At 49.7% G+C, this 8,646-nt stretch overlaps 1 long non-coding RNA gene across 1 annotated transcript; it reads left to right on the forward strand.

The window, feature by feature from the left end:
- The first annotated feature begins 5,327 nt into the window (after positions 1–5,327).
- LOC116081650 lies at positions 5,328–7,318 on the forward strand. Its single transcript, XR_004114948.1, has 2 exons — positions 5,328–5,425; positions 6,982–7,318. It is a non-coding gene; the product is annotated as an uncharacterized LOC116081650 (long non-coding RNA).
- The last annotated feature ends 1,328 nt before the right edge of the window (positions 7,319–8,646 follow it).

The raw sequence follows: 8,646 nt of genomic DNA on the forward strand, positions 1-8,646 counted from the left end.
GAAGACAGCTACAGTGTACTTACATATAATAATAAATAAATCATAGATGGAATATATATATATGTATATCCTACTGTTGCCTTTATATTACTGTGGCCAAAGGCCTTCCCCCTCTCTACTCTCTTCAGATTACAGAGGCTTCCTGGGGACCTGTGACTCTCTCAGGGGGGATTCCACACCACGCAATATCCAGGCATCACCAAAGCACCCAAGGACAGTCCCACGTAGAGTAAGTGGGAAAATGCTTGCTCTCTGAACCCTGATATCCCAGTTGCAGCCTTGGGGTTCCATCTTCTCTTCAATGTGCCCAAATTCATCGTTCCTGGAAGCTGGAACCTTGCTGATTGCTTGCAGTCTGGTTAGTAGAAAGCCAGTTCTGTGGCAACCTCTGGCCCTGTTCCCCTCAGGTTCTGGTCCCCTCCTGCCCCTGGCCCTGTCCTATCTAGAAACACCCACCTTCCCTTCCTCCTGGGGCTTGCCCTGGATGTCACGAGCCAGGAAATGTGAGTTCCTTGGACTCATCCAGACAGAGAGTGAGCCTGCAAGCAGGCCTGTGGGGTCACAAGCCAAGTGCAGACTGCAGCCAAAACACAAGGAGGTATTTTGGAGATGGAAGAAGTAAGAGGGTCTGGCCTGAGAGTCTGGTTATCTCTGGAAGCCAGTAAGTTTGGGGCGCCAACTGCTCTGTCATGCTCTGTGTCAGAGGTATGAAGCTTCTTCACTAACCCAAGCCTGGCTACACTTCTGGTCTCAGGCCAATCCTGGATAACACAAAACTGACCGTGGGTGAGGGTGAGACTGACACTAACCTCCAGAGATGCCTGCAGTCTGCATGGCTCCCGCCTGGGTGACGGGGAGATGCCTGGTGTCAGGTAGATTAGGTGCAAGTTTCGCTCTGGGAAGCTGGAGGGATTGTGGAGTCCTGAAGGAAGACATTTAGATGGGCTAAGTCAGAGATTTTTCTGCAAATCTTCCCCTCCCCCATCCCCACCCCCGAGACAGGATTCTCTGTGTAGCCATAGCTGTCCTAGACCAAACTGGCCTTGAAATCAGAGATCTGCTTGCCTCTGCCTTCTGAGTGCCAGGATTAAAGGTGAGTGGTGCCGCCTGATTTTCTCAGCTTCCTTAATGCAGCCTCACTCTATAAGAACATCCTGAAGACAACAGTGCCCCCATGTGGAGAATTTAAAAATAGGTTACAAATTGGCTGATCTTGTTAACATAACAGATGGGCAAGAACTGTCCTATCCCAGTGCCCCTCCCCTGCTCGGGTGCCCCAGCTAGCTCATGCAACTCTCAGTTTTATTATATTGAAAGATGGGATCCAAGGGACTAGCGATGTAGCTCAGTCGTGCTGTGCAACAGGCACCAACTCCTAGGTTTGATCCTTAAGCATCACCTATAACGGTGTGATGCACACAGCCCGGGGGAGGGGAGGACAGAGGATCAGAAATTCAAATTGTGGCTTGTGAACTGAGTGAGCAGGTAGAGGCCACCAAGCCTGATAACAGAATTCCATCTCTGAAGTCGACAGGGTGGAGAGACTTATCCTTTGACCTCCATGTGGGCACTGTGACACACGGACCTTACTCCCCGACAGGAACTTTAAGGGTTTTTTTTTTTTTTTTTAGATTTATTTTAGTTTGTGTGAGTCTTGTCCCTGCATATAGGTATGTGTGGCACATGCATGTCTGGTGTCCACCAGAGGTTAGAAAAGGGCTCAGATCCCCTCTAATTGGAGTTATGGATGGTTGTGAGCCATCTCGTGGGTGCTGGGAACCAAACCCAGGTCTTCTGCAAGAGCAGGAAAGTGCTCTTAACCACCAAGCCATTCCTCCAGACTCAAAATTAGAAAAAAAAAAAATTTAAGAAGTTTAAGGTGATTCTTAGCTACTTTTAGTGAGTTTGAGACCAGCCTGGGCTACATGAGGTCCTGATTCAAAAAAGTTAATAACAGGATAGAATAGAATGGGATTGGACCCAAAATGATTAGGATTGCTTCTGATGTCCACTGTCTTAGTCAGTGTTTCTACTGCTGCGATGAAACACCATGGCCAAAAAGCAAGTTAGGGAGGAAAGGGTTTGGCTTACACTCCGCATTGCTGTTCCATATTGAAGGAAGTCAGGACAGGAACTCACACAGGACAGGATCCCGGTGGCAGGAACTGATGTAGAGGCCATGGAGGGTGCTGCTTGCAGCCTTGCTCCCTGTGGCTGCTCAGCCTGCTTTCTTATAGGACCACCCGGGGATGGCCCTGCCCACCATGGGCTGCGTCCCTCCCTGCCCCTTATCTCTAATTGAGAAAATGCCTCACAGATGGATCTCATGGAGGCCATTTCCTCAACTGAGGCTTCTTTCTCCTATGACTCTAGCTTGTGTCCAGTTGACACACAAACCAGCCAGTACACCCACTCATCCCCACCCATATCCCCTTGCTGGCCACTCTGTGTATCCAGAGCAACCAGATTCATCACCCAGCTGCTGTGGGGGCGGGAGGGTAGCACTGCTCTGGCCTCTCCTCTTGAAACACATTTAAACAGGTAGTCAGAACTTCCTGGGAGCAATGATACTTCCAAAATGAAGAGATTCACAACAGCCCAGAAGGCTGCTCATGAAAGGAGCTAGATGAGCCACATCAGCATATGCTGAGCTAATACACTAGGGACTCAAGCGAGAACACTTCAGAAAACACCGTGGTTCCCCCATACTGGGAGCCATGAGCGTCCTTTCAAGAGGCCTGTCCGTTGTGCAGAGGGCTGGGCAAGAGCCTTGGCTGCAGTGGCTGCTCAAGGCCTGACTAAGGAGCTCCAGGGAGTCCATATCTGCCCCCCACTTCCAGCCCCCCCCTCCTCTGTGAGTCTTTCTCCTGGTCATTCCCGACTTCAGCCCTGGGTGTCCACTACTTCATGGATGGGTTGCTTCATCTGAAAGATTGAAAAATTGTTATCATCTTTGTGGGCTTCACTCATTTGTGAAGGTCCCCATAGACACAGAAAGTTAATTTTTTAGTTATTATTAATTTTATTTTTTTTTTCCAGACAGGGTTTCTCTGTGTAGCCTGTCCTGGAATTTACTTTGTAGACCAGGCTAGCCTAAAACTCACTCTGTAGACCTGGCTGGCCTAGAACTCAGAGACCCACCTGCCTCTGCCTCCCCAGTGATAGGATTTTTAAAAGGCATGAGACACCAACCCCCAGCAAACTTTTTAAAAATGACATTTATTTCTTTCCTTGTGTGTTGGGGAAGAGGGTCTGGGCCTGAGTAAGGAGGACAGTGTGTTACAGCTCTGAGGGGAAAGGCTTTCCCAGTGGAAAGGTTGCAGCTCTGAGGGAAAAGATTTCTCCGACAGAAGTGTTGCAACTCTGAAGGGATTTCTCCGACAGAAGTGTTGCAGCTCTGAGGGGAAAGTCCAGAGCCAAGGGATAGCATATGGTCACACCATACAAGAAATCTTACACACAGACTTACTGGGAAAGATCCAGAGGGTGGCTGCCTCAAAGATCTGAGCAAGAGACAGATTTATACAGGGTTTCCTGGGGGTAGAGTTTTCCAGGGTGGAAATTTCCAGAGTGGGGATTTCAAGGCAAGCCCAGGGATTTATGAGTTTTCCAGCTCAGGAATTGGTATATTTTGGTGAGCTCCTTTACCCTCCAGGCAGATATGCCAAAGGGTGTGGTGTGTATGTTGGAGTCCAGCTGTGGCTCTGCTTTCTCTGTTTCCTCTCTCTCAGGGTGTCCGGATGCTGCTGTATACTGGGCTGGAAGGATGAAGTGGAGTCTGGAATGGGTGGAGTCTGCAGGATCCTGGTCCAGCTGGGAATGTGTGGGCAGTGTGTGTGTGTGTGTGTGTGTGTGTGTGTGTGCGTGCAGGTGGTGGCCTTCTCCTACAATCTTCAATGAAACAGCTCTCTGAGACAATCTTAGCTTGTGCACAAACCAATGGGTGAGCTTGTACACCTATACTTTATTTGGGGTGAACCAAGGAGATAGGCACCTTGGAGAGTGGGAAGGGCTTCTTCTTATGGTGAAATTTCATTGGCTGAGGCTTAAGGTGCTGGGGATCCCTCATTTGCATGGAGAGGGATCCCAGGGAGTTGAGCCTGTAATGTCCCCAGTGATTTACAGTTACATCCCCCAGGAAGAGTTTAGATTGGGCTCCCCAGATCAGGAGGAGAAAAAGAAGCCCAGCAAAGAAAAGGGAGTCCTCCACTTTGTGCTGAGTTCAGGAAAGCTGTCTGGACACTGTAGACTACAACCCTAGGAGTGAGGCGCAGCATCAGGACCACTTCTGCCGGGGGCGGGGGGGGGGTGGTTATCAGATACAGAATGGTGAGAGGAGGGGTGTCGGTGGCACAGACATCTCAGATTACAGTCTGCTGCCGTTGTCCTTCTCTGTCTTCCCTCCCCTCCCTCCGTTACTACTTCCCTGCCTTCTCTTCTCTTCTTTCCCTCTCCACCGTTTTGTCTTTGCTGTGTACCTTTGGCAGCTGTGTGCTGCCTGTTGGGATGCTTTGAAGACACAGCATGGGCTCTGTGGTATTCACGAGTGGGGGCAGCAACTCGTTTTGTAAAACAGAACGTGTGAATAGACTGGCTGAACGGAGGAGGTGGACTCTACAGGCAGGAAAGAGCCGAAGGAACCAGAAGGATGAGCAAAAGCAGATTGGTATTTTCAAGGCGGTCTCTCTCTCTTCCTTTCTTTTTGCTTTTTCAAGACAGGGTTTCTCTGTGTAGCCCTGACTGTCCTGGAACTCACTCTGTAGACCAGGCTGGCCTCGAACTCAGAAATCCGCTTGTCTCCGCCTCCCAAGTGCTGGGATTAAAGGCATGCGCCACCACCGCCTGGTTTCAAGGTGGTTTTTCTAGAGGAGTTAAAACAGAGCTCGGAGGGGCTTCCTATCACACCACCCGCAGCCCCACAGCCCCAAGGAACTGGATATTCTGATTGAGTGCTACGAACTTTCGCTTGGATTAAGAGGCACTTTTCGCCGGGCAGTGGTGGTGCACGCCTTTAAAGGCAGCACTTGGGAGGCGGAGGCAGGTGGATTTCTGAGTTTGAGGTCAGCCTGGTCTACAGAGTGAGTTCCAGGACAGCCAGGCTACACAGAGAAACCCTGTCTCGAAAAACAAAAACAAAACAAAACAAAAAAGAGGCACTTATCTTGAGAGATCTGCGCTTTGGTTTGATTTGTCAAAGCCTCCAATAGAACCTCAGTCCAACATTACCTCTGAGCACGTCCCCAAGTAAAAAGGAACCATGCAGATCGTCAGCCCCGTGCAATTAAATCCCAGGTGACCTCCACAGTTCTTTTTCAGTTAAGCGCTAGATTCGTAACAGGTGGCGCAGCCCAGTCCATTTTACTAGAAGAGCCTCTTTTTCTGGCCTTCTCCTGCGTCGCTTCGACAAGCAAGATATCCCCGGAAGGTCTGAAAGCACTTGCCCAGGGGGTGTGAATCCATCTAGCGCGGGAGTAATATTAGGGAGGGAATCTTGGCACAAAGTCGTGTCCCTGCCTCTCCCACGCTCTCCATGGGTCCTCTGATGTTTACTGTGAAAGCCAGGTCTTCGTAGACTGCAGGAGCTGGGAGTGGCATTGGATGGCTCCAGGCGCCCCCTGCCGGCAGCAGCTCCGCTCGCAATCTGATCTCTGATTAGGCCCAGGTTCTCATCTGTCTCCAGTATGGACTAACAGGACCGCACGAGGAATTTGCTGTAAATTAGTCTTAAAACATAAAAGTTGCAGCCGGGCGTGGTGCCGCACACCTTTGGTCCCAGCACTTGGGAGGTGGAGACAGATATCTGAGTTCGAGGACAGCCAGGGCTACACAGAGAAACCCTGCCTCCTTAGGGAAGGGATCCAGTCTAGCTGCTCTGAGCCACCCAGGTAGACACAAGTCTATGATGTGCATGCCTACCCTGCTCTTTGAAGCCAATGCATGTTGTAGACATTTGCAACATGCAAAATGATGCTGTGTAGTTTCACAGTCCCCCTCCCCCGACCTGGGACCCCTCTTGTCAACCCCTTTTGAGACAGGGTCTCATGTATCTGAGGCTATGTATCTGAGAATGACCTTGAATTAAGGGTTCTCCTGCCTTCACTTTCTGGGTGCTAAGATTACAGGATTACAGGTCTGTGTCACCATACCCAGTTGAGACCTAGGGCTTCTTGGGATAGTTCCAAGTTGGGACTTTGGGTCCCTGATGCAGCTGAGAATGCACAAGTCTTTATCATCAGAGAGGTCAGAGCTGAAATCTTTATTGTGATCTCGGTGTGGTGATGCACCAAGTAGGAGATCTGAGAGTTAGAAACAAACACACATCCAACCCCTTGGCTTTAGGACCAGGACACCAAGTAAGTGTGTGTGAAGAGAGCTTGCAGCCTGAGCATCCTAGGCAAAGGTCACAGGATGAGGGGAGCACCCCCGCCCCCAACTTCACAGACACCCTGTGAGGTGCAGCCCTGGGATTATGTATGCATGACATCGGAGAACAATTATTTCAAATCAGTTTTCCCCACCCACCTTTATTTGGGTTCTGAAGCTAAAACTCGGGCCATCAGGTCTTGCTGTGGAGCCATCTCAACCGCCCTCCCTTGAATGTTTTTGATATGCCTTTGACTTAACCCATAAAGGAGGAACCTTTGATACAAAGGCCAACAGTAGGTCCGGGCATGTGGGCCAGTTCGTAGAATGTTTGCCTAGCATGCAGGAAGCTCTGGGTTTGAACCTTATTCCTCCATAAAAACAGGTGCATGCCTGTAATCCTAGCACTCAGGGATGTGGGAGAGGCGGGGGGGGGGATAAGGAATCCAGTCATCTTTGGTTATACAGTAAGCTTGAGGCTACCCTGAACTACAAAAACAAAACTACTACAAAGGCATCCATCTGTCAAGTGTGCCCGGCTCCAGGGTGTGCAGCTCCCTGCTCGGGTCAGTTGCTCTGATTAATTAAGCTTTTCATGGAAACTAATTCCGTTTGCAGATAAAGAACTTGCCAGAATGGGAGGAAAACACAAAGAAAGAAGAAACTCGCCAAATGGGCAGGACCATGGACAACAGAATGAACCCTGGAGGACATTTGTCTCTTCATGGAGATGAGCACCTGCCCATGGGGAAGGGAAGTGAAAGAGGAAGTCACTGTCACTGTGGTGGAACTCAGTCTCCTTGCTAAAGGAGCAAACAGTGAACGATGTAGTTTCTACATCCAAGCTGGTGTGTAGGATGCCGTCCTGCAGCTCCTACTTGCGTGGGGTTCCACGAACCGAGGATTTGGAAACCTGTAATGGGTGGCAGAGAAAAGAGACACGACGCCAGGAGAATGGTTCTCATCAAGGCGTGTTTTACTAAATGACAGGGGAGCATTTATACTCAAAGACAGTACAGGTATGCAATTGGCATTTAGGTGAGAATCAGACATCAAAGCTCAAACATTGATACAAGGGATTCCAGGAAGGGGAAGAGGGATCAAAGAATCACGGCTTCCTAAGGAGCTGGTATCTGGTCCTTGAGTCATTTACATAGGCTCCAAACCCCCAGCGAGCTAAGTCTCTGGTTTCGGTTTTGAGTTCTTTAGTGAGCCCAGCAGGGCCACCACACTGGTGTGTACTTGAACCTCTCATCTGCCTTCATCTCTCAAGTGCTGGGATTTCAGGAGTACACCACGAGGCCTGGCTGTACCTTTTTAACCCCTGCCCACTGACCTCCCTGCTGACCTTAAACTTGCAATCCTCCTGCCTCAGCTGAGACTGCAGCTGAATATCACCATGTCCAGCTCTAACCTCCTCAATTTTACCTCAAATCTAAGTGTCTGAGGGATTCCTTCCTTGGCCTGTCAGACTCTCATAGACAGTTCAAAGACAGATGGAATTGTTTGTTTTTTCTGATTTTTAAAAAAAAAGATTTAGTTACTTTTTATTTATATGAGTACACTGTAGCTGTCTTCAGACACACCAGAAGAGGGCATCGGATCCCATTACAGATGGTTGTGAGCCACCATGTGGTTGCTGGGAATTGAACTCTGGAACTCTGGAAGAGCAGTCAGTGCTCTTAACCACTGAGCCTTCTCACCAGCCCTGTTCCGACATTAAAAAACTTTTTATTGTTTTAATATGAATTTCATATTATACACCCCAATCACACTCATCTCCCCATCTCTTCATATCAGCCCTCCACTCTTGCAACCTCCCCCACCCCACCTCCCAAAAAAGACCCCCCCCCAAATAAAAATAAACATCACACTGAGGAGGCTGTGGTGTGCCAAACACTCTACCGAAAGAGATTCACTTGCAAATGTTTATTGCAGTGAGTCATTGGCCTGGTCCGAGGCCTCTGGGTTCTGCTACACCATCAATACTGGATCCTCACCTGTGTCATGGAGATCCTGTAGCTTAGGTTCTGCAGGACCAGGACCAGCCCCTTCACATGCTCCAGCAGTTCACAGACAGGGTGGATGCTGGAATGAGACAGCTCAGAGCCCTGGCTCTGGACCTGGTTGGCCAGCCCATCAACTCTCCTGCAACCACACCACCAGGGTAAGCTCTCCCCAAATGCCCCAGCTAGCTCACCTAAGACTACAGCCAGCAAGGAGCTGGGCCAGATCTTCTGCTCCTACACCTTCGGGGCAGCTCTCCGAGCCAGGCCACCAGGG

Source organism: Mastomys coucha, unplaced genomic scaffold (genome assembly GCF_008632895.1).
Source record: "Mastomys coucha isolate ucsf_1 unplaced genomic scaffold, UCSF_Mcou_1 pScaffold11, whole genome shotgun sequence".
Lineage (NCBI taxonomy): Eukaryota > Metazoa > Chordata > Mammalia > Rodentia > Muridae > Mastomys > Mastomys coucha.